Below are 13,488 nucleotides of genomic sequence, written 5' to 3'. Positions count from 1 at the left end.
TTCACTTTTCTCAAACCAATAATTCAGGAGTTACATTTATTTGAGAAAAATACATTTTTTAAAAAACATCAGGAAACAGCTATTGAATGAGTCAGATGATACTGAGTATTTGGAGCAACGCGCTGTTTAGAAGTGAAGCCATCATTGCTTCTGCATGTATATAAAAGACAGCCCAGACAGACATCCCATGGTGAGCGACTCTATTACAGCCATTGAGGTGGAAGATGCCAATTTTTAGTGCTCTGAAAACTGCCTTTTCTTCCCCAAGTGAGTAATGCTTATACAATCTGAGAAGCAACGTGATAATAAATAGAGAACTAAAACCCTTTGAAATGAAAGTTGGACAATAGAAGTGGAAATAATGAGATTCCAGTGATACCTTGGGGAGACCTTAGTTAACACTATTTTATGGTACCATCAATTAAAAGCAATCACGGAGAATTTCAGAGCACAATGGGATACACCAGTGATCATGTGTCCAAGCCCTTTCACACCAGTGAAAAACTTGAGAGGTTGAGAGAATTTAAATACTCCGTCCAAAATCACCACTAACTCAGGTCTGCTAATGTTCAATTTCACAAGTGATTAATGAACATATACAATCTGCTGAGATCTTCACAGTATGAAGGAAATACTAAGAAAAGGGACCTGATCCATTAATATCTCTTTGTACTTATTAGGTTCCTGTGAGCTTCCTGAGATACAAGAATAGGATCTTTTTACCCTTACATTCCTGGAGTAGAACACATTGCTTGGTGCATAATTGTCAATATATATATATGTTGAATGAATAGATAGGGCACAAGAGCACAAAGTTATAACCTTTACACATCATGACTGCAGAGCTTTTGTACAAACTCTTTAAAATAGGCCACTGCCTACTGGCTGCCATTTATATACATGCACATGGAGGTTACACCAGACCCTATACCAGTACTCAAGAGGCTGACCACTACCACCACCTTACCTTCCCCAAGGATGGGCAGAGTCTACAAATTATTTGACACATAGCTCAAAGGATAAATGGCACGTGCCTCTAGGGGACATCTGGGCTCACTCCAAAGGACAGTGTGAAAATAAAACAATATACAAACTGGGTAGTAATTAGATGTCCCCCGAGGAAAAGTTCCACATAGAAGCCATGATATGTGACTCAAGCACTTTGCAAGGTAGATGTGTCCAACGGGTGAATATCCCTTATATTGGTATCATCTCTCCAACCCAGCCTTATCTTCCTCACAGCACCACAGCTGATCAAAACATCTTTTACCTCCCTGGTCCCCTGCCCCCACCTCCTACGCATGCTAGCATCTTGACTTCTTAAAAACCCTCCTTCCCAAATGGAAGCCAACTTGCTCCCATTCAAGTTCACTTCCACACATACCTTTTCTACTGGAGCCCACCATCCCCCCCGCTGCTGTCCTGTGTCAGCTGCCCACAGTACTCATCTCCCATGATTGGCAATGCCAATCCCCGTGGGTTCCCGACTCTACCTTGTGGGCTGGGATAGGTACCGCAAACAGTGCCAAAGCCCACTGGCCCACCTCAGGAGGAAGGAAGAGTCATCTGAAGGCTCCAGAAAATTTTCTCAGAGAAATTGGTGGTTGGTGGATTTAATTCTTGATGGAGCTTAGGTGCTATTTGTATAAAATTTAACCCATGGAACCCCTAAAATCCATCATTTAGAATTATGTTTCCAGGATGCTGGGGGTTGCGGAGTGTATTCTGATTTTCAAATGATAAATTCACCAACAAAGTTCTAAAATACACTTCACTTCCAGATTAAATATAATTAAGTGATCAAAAGGACATTTTTAACACTGTGTTTAACAGACGCTGTGAAATTGTGAAACATCTCTGGGACACACATACTCAAGTTACAGAGGGAGACACATGAACTTACCTAACTAGCTAAACAAGGGCAACTTTTAACTTTACAAATAATTAGTTAAATTAAGCTAAGAGTGGGGCCTTTTCAAAAGGTCTCCTCCAACCTAATTTACATTACAGAAGAGGCCTGAGTTACTGGAATCACATTTTCACTGCAAGATTCACAGGACCCTGTTACATCTTGGAAACTCACAGGTGTATAATGTAATGGAACCGGAAGCAAGGAGGTGAGTTGTTTCTGGTCAGTAAGTCATGGCCAAGAAAAGCTCCACCATAAACTGTAAGGGGTCTGCTAGCAGGAGAGGATGTACTAGAAAGAATAACCATCCCCCCAAAGTTTAGTCAGTTACAGTTAAAGTAACAATCTCCAGAGAATAACCACAAAAAACATCACTGAGCAAGAGGTGTGGTTTGTCTCCATGTACGCAACCCCTTTCAGCAGTTGTTCAATGGGTGATGTTTCCCACAGTACATTCTGAGCATTTAGGGTCTAAAACGTGCCAGCTTGAAAGTCAGGATCCACCCAGCCCCTCAGGCAGGCTCTGCAGGGTGCCGCCAGCATCCTTCACAGGTATGTACACCACATGTGCTGTAAACTCAAAAGCAAGGGGTGAAATTTGGACTGGATGGCGTGGGGGCCTCTATCATGCTAGGAACTGCAGGAAGACAGGGAGAAATCAAACAAAACCAAGACCCGCTTCACCCCCACCCCATCCAGATCCACGCCACTCTTGTTCTTTTGTTATTTTGGAAAACTGAAAAGACCAAATTCCTCTTCTGAGCCCCTTTCATCCCTGCTCCCTTTCGTATTTCTTGTCAGGACTGATTCAGCCTCAGTCATGGATTTCCCTGGGGCTCCTGCCTGTGTTGGGGATGAGAAAGGGAAAGGGGAGGTGCCTGCTGGTAACCTAGCATTATGTCTATCAAGTGGGAATCTGGAAAGGAGCTGCTGGAAATCAGTGTGTGGCCTTGACTGCTGGCTACCAGCACCCACTCTTTCCTAGTGTCCTGGTCTCCTTAGCTCTTATCTCCACTGCTGGGGCTGAGACACTATAATTTATAAGCACATCCCTAGGGGCACAGTCTCCATGTGTTCCTGTGTTCCCAAATCTCCAGTCTCTTCTCTATAAAGCACCACTGTCTCTTCACATACCCGTGATTCCAACTACTAACATACATACATTATCTTCCTCTTCACCCCCCACCCCCACCCCCCCATATAGGTAATAATTCTCCCAACACGACACAAAGAACAGACCTCAAGTCTCCATGTGACTTTCCAGGAGCAATCCCCTCTCCTTTTAAGGCCACCACCACCCCGGAGCAGTGGTTCTCAAAATCTGATAGGAACCAGAATGACAGGGCGAGCTAATCAAGGTCACAGATCCAGGCTCAGGGGAACTAAAGTTTGAAAAGCACAAGTCTAGATTAATCTGAGAGCAGAAGCGGGATCGGACACAAATAGGAGAGTGTGTCAAGGTAAACTTTTATTTTCCCTTTTGAGTTCTGTTCCCCACGCGGGGTCTAAAGGACACCCACGCCCTGTGCAGCCGCGGTCCCCACCTTTTCCCAAGCTCCCCTCCTCCATCCAGCCGCCCTCCTCCCAAGGAGGCCTCCAGGACTCTCCCCACCGCCGACCCCAGAGCCAAGAGGAAAATGATCCAAAGTACACCGCGAGAGGGGCCTGTCCCTCGGGCACCCGAACCCAGCTCGCCTGATACTGAACTTTTCAAACTTCCCAACTCTCTCTTACCCACACGCTAACGAAAGAAAAGCAGATAAAAGCAAGAGACTGAACTCTGCACGCCGGCGGCTTTCCGATCCCGCGCGCGCTCCCCGGGGAGGTTCGCGCCCTCCTCCTGGCCGGCCCCGGGGTGGCCGTGGTCCCCGCCCCTGTCGCCCCCCGCCCGCCGGGGAGGGGAGGGGAGGGAAGCCAGGACCCCACTTACCGCCAGGAGCGTCCCGAGCAGCGCGCAGCCGCGCCCGCGCCAAAGGTTTGCGTCCCAGGAAGCGGAGGTGCAGAGTCACCTGCGCGTCAGGCGCGGAGGGCAGCTCGGTCCCGCCCGGGCCGCGCCTCCGGGCCCAGGTGCCGAGCCAGCGAGGGCGGAGTGGGGACGGGCTGCAACAGGTCCCAAGCTGGGTCGTACCGAAGCCCGCGCAGCCAGCCAGCGCCCCGGAACCTGTCTAACTCAGACCTCCAACCCTCGGCCAGCAAAATAGAAAGCCTTTCTTTCCTGTCTGCCCTCGGGGCTACCAGCAACTACAAGTCGCGACATCCCGGCCGGGCGAGCAGAGCCCGGAGGGCGGCAGCGCTCACCTGGGCAGGGGCTGGGCTCACGGAGCGGCATTCAGCTCCCATCCCCGGTGCGTCCCGGGCTCAGGAATGCGCGGGGGTAGGGGGGCGGCTGGGTAAGAGCCGTGGTGGTACCACCCCCAGGGAGCGAATGGACTCAGCTCCAGGGAGATAATTCCCATCTGCAGCCCGCAATGCAGACCCTACCCCACCGCCCGAGTGTGTCCGGACTTGGAGGAGAGCAGGAAGTGGAAAGGTGGAAGACAAACTGCGTATGAATTTATCTTTTTGTAAGAAAGAATTTTACGTATCATCAAAGATGTGGGACTGACTTTGCATTGTCTTGATTACTGATTTGGATGTAAGGAATACCTGCACGAAAAGGAGGTCACTAGGTGGGGTGCTATGGAACAATGTTATGGACATAGAGACACTATCATTTGGTTTTAATATAAAATAATTGCAGCAATTAATGAAATTAATTTTATATGTTTTCTTCTACATCTCCGTAAATCTGTTTCGAGTGTTTTTAATAATTGTATAATCACGTCGTCTTCAAGATCTAGCCATTTGCAGCAAATGTTAAAAATGCAACCTAGTAGGGAAAGAATGAAACTTAGGAAAAATAGGCATATTTTAAACTTCTAGCATGATATGTCAATTATCATAAGCTGGAATTGACTTTTTAAATGACTTTTATGGCTATTTTGCCCTGAATAAAACACTTGAGGAAAATGCTAAACTGTTGAGATTTGAATTAGTCTTGACTGGTGAGTAGACACAGGAGAATGAAATGTACATATTCTAGATGTTGAAACAGAGCAAAGGACAAAGGTGGAAAGTAAAGGTAAGTTCCAGCACATCACAAAGCTAAATTTCCAGATTGTGGTATCTGCGATCTGTAGTTTCTTCAACAGCATGTGCAGAATATTCTTGTTTTACATATTTAATTTCTTTCTTTTGTTTCTGCTAATTTCCATGTCTCACCTTTTAATATTTTTGCAATTCTGGTCTTCATTTTTGGCATGAAATCTTCTGACTCACTCAATCCATGTTCTCTGTGTGGATCTTCATTTGCTGGTGTTCAAAAATAATGCTGCATTAAGAGAACAATATTTATGAGCATTTTGAAACTATGTTCATAAATATATGCTTATCCTATTTAAAAAACAGCAAGAACACTTAGACTAAAATTAAAGGGGGCCCGTAGGAAGTTGGATTTTATTAACATATGCATTCATACATAAATCAAGTGAAATCTATATCTACTGAAATGTTAATTATTCAAAGCAAAAGAGAGGAAAATATTAGTAGAGAGGAATAATCCATTAAGGGAGCTATGCTAAGGGCTTTCCATTCTTAGTGGGTTGAGAGAATGTGTAAAATTGACCTGACACCTTAAGTATCCTGCAAGCTAGGTGAGGAGAGAGGACGCATGTACAGGAAAGGGAGCTACTAGACAAGGAAGTAGAACTTTAATTGGAAAGGCTCTGTGCTTTACAGGTAAGAAGAAGAAATGATTAACTGCTTAGATTACTGGGGAATGCTGACAGAATAGAAGTGTTGGAGTTTGAATTGGGTCCTGACTGATGAGAAGACTTGGCAGAAGATGGAAGTTGACGTATAACTAGTAGTTGAAATCGCAAATGAAAGGTTAGAGGTGAGAAAGTAAAAGTGAGTTCTGGGACCCTACACAGCAATAGCCACATGTGGCCATGGGTATGGCAGGGCTGCTCTGGAAGGTAAGTTTCGGAGTAAAGTTCAGAGATATTTCCTCAGCCGCAGAATGATGTCAGTGTTATTTACTGCCTAGGATTTGTGTGAGAATTATGAATTAGAAATAGTACATGTAAAACCCTTACCATAGCACTGATATGTGATATTAAGTGGCCACTATTATTATACTTGGGCTCAGATTGTGAAGAGCCCTGATTGCAAAGCTGCAAAGCACAGACTTGGTATTGACTGATGGTGAAATAATGACTCATCTAACAGTTGATGCTCTTTAGGATAAATTCTAGGGTGTGAGGAAGATCAGTTAGGCCAGCTGTAGTGTAAAAAGGGTGACAAGGGTAGCAGCAGTGACAACAGAGAGACCAATTAGACAGCCAATGAGACTGAAAATCAATATCATTGGGGGTCAGAGTGGATGTGGAAGTTCAAGGGTTTGAAATAAGAAATAACTGGAGCTGCTAAAAGTTATCAGTGGAGGGAAGGAAAGAAATAAACTAGCCATGTATGTGAAAAGTAGGAAGAGGCAGGAACAGGGTCATGTGGAATTTATTTCTGAGATGTTGGGGACCTCTCTAAGTCTATAGGCACTCAGGGAATGATTGTGGAAAGGAAATAGCAAAGGATAGAAAGAATGGTGGTAAGGAACAAGAGCCAGATAGCGTGGGAAAGCACACATAACCCTCAGTCTTTCCATATGAAAACTGTGCCTAATACATTCTCACCTCTATGATTTTTTTTAAACAGGTTAGATTGAAAACAGGAACTAAAAGTAGAATTTTACAAATAATACTTTAAAAGTAACTAAAAAGATGAGTGAGAAGATGGCATGCTTGACTAAGAGGCTCCCAAGACAATATTTATTGATCAGACAGTAAGTCCATCTTCATTGCTTCTTTACCCCATTTGACAAAATTTAGGCTGAAGTCCAAGAACAAAATAGTGCCAATGTTAAATTACACTCAACAGATCTTGATCTATCTCCCACAGTGAGTTCACATGCACAAGGAGATTCAAAAGCAGTATCAGTTTTGTTTTTTTCTGATCCTCAACATATTTATAATTTAATTGAGAAGACAAACTATACATATATGAAATAGAATAACACAGAGTAATATACAGATGCACAAAAACATTCATAAAAATAAAAGATACAGAAATCATAGAAGAGAAAAAGCAAATAAAGTTTATTGAAAAAGAGAATTATATTCTTGGTGACATTTTTTTTTCTGACTGCTTATTTTGCTTTTAACAAACACGTGTAACTTCAAAACTTCTTAGAAAAATGATAAGAAGCTATTTCAGTGGGTTACCAGATTTCAGTCATTATTTGTAGACCAAAGGAGCACTAAGCTTCTGGTCCTTTCAAGAGCTTTAAAATAAACATTTTAGTGCACTTCAACGCACTGGCTTCCAGACAGATAAAGCCATTGATACAGAAAGAATGTCACATTTAACAATAAAAAAACAAGTTGTGCTTATCAATAACACTTTCCCTAAGTACCTTAGGGAAAGTTAAGAAGCAAAATTCCTTATCAGTGTTGACAAAACTTACAGCTGGATGAATCATCACATCAGTTTAACTGTCTTATGACATTTCATGTATGACTACTGTGGAAATCATTGAAATGAACTTCATTTTATTTATGTGCCACATTTAAATTGTTATATAAAGTATTATGTAATCGTCATTAATTCAACACATTTATCAAGAGTTTTCTGTAGGAAAGACATCATGTCAGGCAATAATTAGGGCAGAGGGTGGAAAGTTAATAATAACTTTAATAATAATAATAATTTAATTAATAATTAATAATTAATTTATTATTATAATTCATAATTTAATAATAACTAAAAATAATAGTGGATATGCCTAGGAATTATCTATGTTTATCTGAACCTTTGACATTTGTGTATATGTTTGTGTGTGTGTGTTCATGTGTGTGTAAAGATGGAAAAACTTAAATACAATTTAAAGTCCAAAAAGATGGTATGATTCTTTGTGAAAAGAGGTACGGAAACAAATATAGTTAAATATTATTAGGTACATATGTAGATTAATAATAGTTTTTTCTGTTTTTTTTTCCACTGCTAAATTATTTCAAAAGGATGCGAAACACATTATTATACTTTGTGCTTCCTCCATTCTTCAAAATTAATGTTTATTACTGTGTAATTATTTTTTAAATCTAGAATTATCTATAAAAGGTTAGTTTTTTGTTTTTGTTTTTGTTTTTTTGGCTGCGTTGTGTCTCCATTGCTGCATGCGGGCTTTTTCTAGTTGAGGCGAGCGGGGGCTACTCTTCTTTGTGGTGTGGTGCACGGGCTTCTCATTTTGGTGGATTCTCTTGTTGCGGAGCACGGGTTCTAGGCGCTCGGGCTTCAGCAGTTGCCGCACACGGGCCCTAGAGTGCCAGCTCAGTATTTGTGGCTCACGGGCTTAGTTGCTCCATGGCATGTGGGAATCTTCCCGGACCAGGGATTGAACCCATGTCCCCTGCATTGGCAGGCAGATTCTTAACCACTGTACCACCAGGGAAGTCCAAAGTTAGATAACTGTAACAAATAATTTTAGGAAATGAGGTAAAGAGAAATTAAATGGTAATTAAAACACAGAAAACCATCGTCTTTTTTTTTTTTTTTTTTTTTTGCAGTATGTGGGCCTCTCACTGTCGCGGCCTCTCCCGCCACGGAGCACAGGCTCCAGACGCACAGGCCCAGCGGCCATGGCTCACGGGCCCAGCCGCTCCGCGGCATGCGGGATCCTCCCAGACCGGGGCACGAACCCGTGTGCCCTGCATCGGCAGGCGGACTCTCAACCACTGCGCCACCAGGGAAGCCCTCGTCTTTTATTTTTAAATCACTAAACTCATTAGATCCTACCCTCATGAATGCATTTTCTCTTCCTCTTGGGCAGATCAAATATGGGAAAATATTAGGGTGCTTACGTTTTTCATGACACACAAATAACTTTAAAAATCTTGCCAGTATTTACTAGTAAAACACATATTCATCAATGAAGTAGAAGGACAGAACATGTAGTGATGCTGATAGAAGATATTTGATATAATCTACTGATTTTTAGTTACTAATTTTTAATAAATGTCCATTAGTGTTTTGTTACCAGTGTTTGCTAAGATATATGAAAATTGTCCAGTTTAAATATCTTTTAAAAGGCTTCACCTAACTTCTGAAAAGTCATTAGCTATTTATCATTGTTATTGATGAATATGAATAGCTGTCTTCAAAGACATTTTAGAGTGGCAGTATGCAACAGCCATGATCACCAATGTTATTAACATAATCACAGACATCCATCGTTATCCTACGTTGTATGAATTATTTAGAGATACTGCAGTAGCGGTCATTTTAGTTGTCCTTAGGGTCACTCACTACCTGGACTGGATTTCACAGAGGTCAGCTGAGATCTGGGATATAACTTGTGCTTTTGTGATTAAAACAATGAGAGGAGAGAGACAGACAGAGACAGAGGAGAGAGGAGCAGCAGCTAATTGCCAACTCCAACTGCCTTTTCTGGAAGATCTAATTTGGGGATGTCTGCAATCATATATCACTGTCTCCCAGATCACGTTTATTCGCACTTCATGCCTTTGCCCACGTCTGCTCAATGGATCCCCAGCCTGTGATGCCCTCCTTGTTCCTTTCTGCCTCTCTGTAGGATAACCATTGTTCAAGACCCATCTCTATTCCTACTTTGTCTAATTCTAGCTTTGACTAGTGTAGGCTCTTTAAAATGCAAAAGATTTAATCCCTTTACTACTTCTCTGCCAAAAATATGCGACCTTATAACATACCTATCATTGTTTTCCAGGGCTGTTACTGAAGTCTTCTGGTATAATTTAACCTTCCCAGCATCCTGTCTTCCAATAAGATCAGTGGTTCTCAGAAGAAGGAATACCAATCCATAGAGGACGTTTGGAAACATTACAATGATTGAGGGCTCTCCTGGCATTTGGTGGGCAAGAACCTGGAAAGGAATATGTCCTGCAATGGGTCCAGCACAATGGAACCCCCCCCCATATTGTGCAAGTAACTGCAGTCCTGCCACATAATGAGGGTGAAAAATCCATTAATTATTACCTAAGACTAGAATTTCTTCCTTTTACATACAAGAATTGTTTGCAACTAAGTTAATTTTTGCAAGTAAGTAATTCTTTTTTACTTGTAAACTTTTACAAGTAAAAACAGTTTTAACATACATTGAATTCCAGGAATCTAGTTACAACATATTTTGCTTAATTTAGAAATGTGCTAAGAATTATTCTTTATTCTGTAAATCACAGCACTAGCAGAACTGCATCAGTTAACAATAAAACATATCTGTCTTCTTAGGCAACTGTAGGTCAAGCATCTGATGGCCTCTTCATGTTTTCTGGTAGAATTCTGTGTGAATATTTATATATTAAAAAAACAGTATTTTTTTTTTACAAATTTCTTGTATTTATATTACAAATGAGGGCATGACATTCCTTTTTAAAAATATGTGTGTAGGTTGTTATTTTATCAATAATTTTCAGTTTGTTTCAGTATAATGAGGGGACATTAACCTTATTTGTTCAGAAACATAGAGGGACATTGAGTCTGAGAGTTGAGACCTACAGAACCAGATTATACTGTTTTCTGGGAAAAGCAGGATGGAAAGGAGGAGTAAGTAAAGTAGAAAACTAGGATTTACTGAGTAATTCCTTTGTATCGGGTATAGTGTCTTATATTCTAATATACACACAACACTGCAGGACCAACCCAGTGATGGGGGCAACCACTAAGTGATGAAAGAGCAAATAGTTCAAAGGCATAAAACATATACTGAATTATAACAACAAAGTCCTTATCATGGCCTGTTGCGTGCACTGGCCTGCCTACTTTGCTACTCACCTGGCATCTCCACCTCCCTTCATGCTGTAACCCCTGCTCTCACCTTCTGAGTTCCAGCCCCATCAACTTCCTCCCAGTTCATCTGTTTTCCTGGACGTTCTTCCTCAGGGCATTAGCAAATGCTGTTCCTTCTGCATTTGCAAATTGCAAATCCTGGAAAGCTCACTGTCTTCCACAGGCTTTCCCTCTTTTTCCCTTGAGGAAACCACTCTCTAGAATTATTCCCATGTTTTTTTAATGCATGTTTGTTAGTTTGTTTTTCTGGCTCAATATTACTTCATGGAAATCCATCTGTGTCAAAAGGCAAAGCTCTAATTGATTCTTTTAACTGGGACATGCTACCTTTTGAAAGGATGTTTTATGTTATATATGCGACATTTCTCTATTGATTACAATTTTATATCCGGATTACTATATTTTTCTACTATTCACAGCATTACAATACACATCCTGGTGAATTTAAGAAAAGAGTCTAATGTGAACTCCTCTTTCAGAGTTAAACGTTACCCTTCCTTCCACTGGAAAGCCTTCCTGGCTTCTCAGACTGGGTCATTTCCAGGTTTATACATTTTCATGTGGTTTTTCTTCCTTAAAACTATAGTAATTATAATTTTAAGTTTATGCAAATACTCAACTCCTCTAGTTCACAGGGAACAAACATCCATCTGTTTCTGTCCACCTCTGAACCCCTAGTGCATAGGAGGGTCTCAAAAATATATGAAGAATGAATGAGGGAGTGAATGAAGTTTTATACCCAAGAGCACCTTCCCTTTAACTCTTCCAAGTGGTGCCTGCATACTCACGTTTTTGTCTCTTAGCAACTTCTGTAGCCGACATTTCCTCTTCTTCTGAAATTTGAGTTGATATGGTGTTGAAAAGAACAAATGTAAGGGATTGTGAGCTTCAAAGACCTGACTTCTATATTGCTCAATATCAGACTTCAAATATCAAAATGTATCTCTTAATCTCTGCTCTAATTATGAGACTGGAATTATTCATATTTAAACACAGACACAATTTTGAACAATGCCATGTTCTGCCTTCACCACCAACAGTATTCCAACCAAAAGTATATTATTTCCCCAGTGGGGATTATTTTAAATACACTAGACTTCATTTAAGCAGATGTTCCCTAAGGTTCCAATTCTGCTTACAAACATAAGCAAAATAAACTCCACCATCATTATGATTATTAGTTGGACAAAAGGAGTTAACAGAGAATGTTTAACAAAGAAAATAATTTATAAAAACCTATAGGATATTACTGCTGTAGAGAGATTACATTGCTATTTGTTATTCTATAAAGAACATAGCTTTTTTTAATTTAAAAAATCTATTATGAAATTCAGTTGGGACATTAGGGCATCTGGAATGAGAAATGGTGAGAAGAAAATAGAAATCCAGATGGAACAGAAATTGAAATCCAATAATATTACCAAAGTTTATAAGCCCAAGTTGTAGAACCAGCTGATTTTCATTCAAATCCTGGATTTGTCATGACCCTTAGCATGGCATCTTAAATGTCTGTGTCTCCAAATCCATACCCCTAAATCTGGTATAATTATAATAATCCTGACCAACCTCAAAGAGAGCTAGATAACTTAGAAAACCTACAATTACCATACAAAAGTCCAATATGACTATGGTTATCATTACTGAAGATATTCCACACCTATTTCAAACATCAAAGCCGAGACAAGCTCTAAGATGTATTAGGACAGAAATAGAGCCTCATTCTCTGCATGGCAAAATTCCATTCTGATGATTCACCTTGTATAATCATGTTCTAAAAAGACAAACTGATATTTCAAAATAACCACCCCCCTCATTAGGTTTTCAGCTAGCACAACCTACAGACTAGGGGAAGCCAATCAGAGTTTCTCTTGGAATTCAGAGACAACTTCAGCATCTGTCTGGAGCTATAAAATCAGTCCGTGAGTAGCCATATTTAGTCATGGAGACTGAAAAGCAAAGAGAACTGGTCTGCAAAGAGAATGAGGACACAAGCCCACAGCAGAGTAGAGAGGAAAGATGAAACTGAGTCTTAATTGCTTTACACTTTCTAGGCTCAGATTCTGTTGTGAGCTTGAGTGCAATCCTGTCCTTGGGCTTGGGAGAGATGCATTCATCCTCTTAATGTATCTTTCACTCCTACATTTGTAAATACAAGCTGGTTTCTGTTGTTCACAGTCTAAAGAATTCTAACTAATCACCTATTTTAGTATCAGGTGGAGAATGTGGAACTGGCTTTCAGGAGAGGGTCAGGTTGATTTCTCAACCCAGAGAGAGAAATTGATAATCTGTATCATGCCACAGTGAAGTATTTGATTAAGTAATATGCGTTGGCTCTTGAGATTTAGGCTGAGTGCTTATCAAAAATGAAACATTAGTGGAAATAGTAGCAAATAACGATATAGGTGGAAGTGTTCTGTTTGCACTCTGAGATGTTTAGTTTTAGCCCAGGATATGCTTCAGTCCTGCATTTGTCTGTAAGCAGATAAAGAAAATCTGGGTCGATGATTAAAAATATTTGAGATCTAGAAAAAACAATTTACCATAAATCACATGAACTTCAGTTGGTGCATACACCAGGCACTATGGATAAGATTGATGCAATTGTTTCAAAGTACAGAATCGAAATTTGAAGTATATGTATGTTAAACCTGACCACCTGCCTC

This window comes from Mesoplodon densirostris, chromosome 10 (genome assembly GCF_025265405.1).
Source record: "Mesoplodon densirostris isolate mMesDen1 chromosome 10, mMesDen1 primary haplotype, whole genome shotgun sequence".
In the NCBI taxonomy this organism is placed as follows: domain Eukaryota; kingdom Metazoa; phylum Chordata; class Mammalia; order Artiodactyla; family Ziphiidae; genus Mesoplodon; species Mesoplodon densirostris.
Note: the sequence above shows the minus strand (reverse complement) of the source record.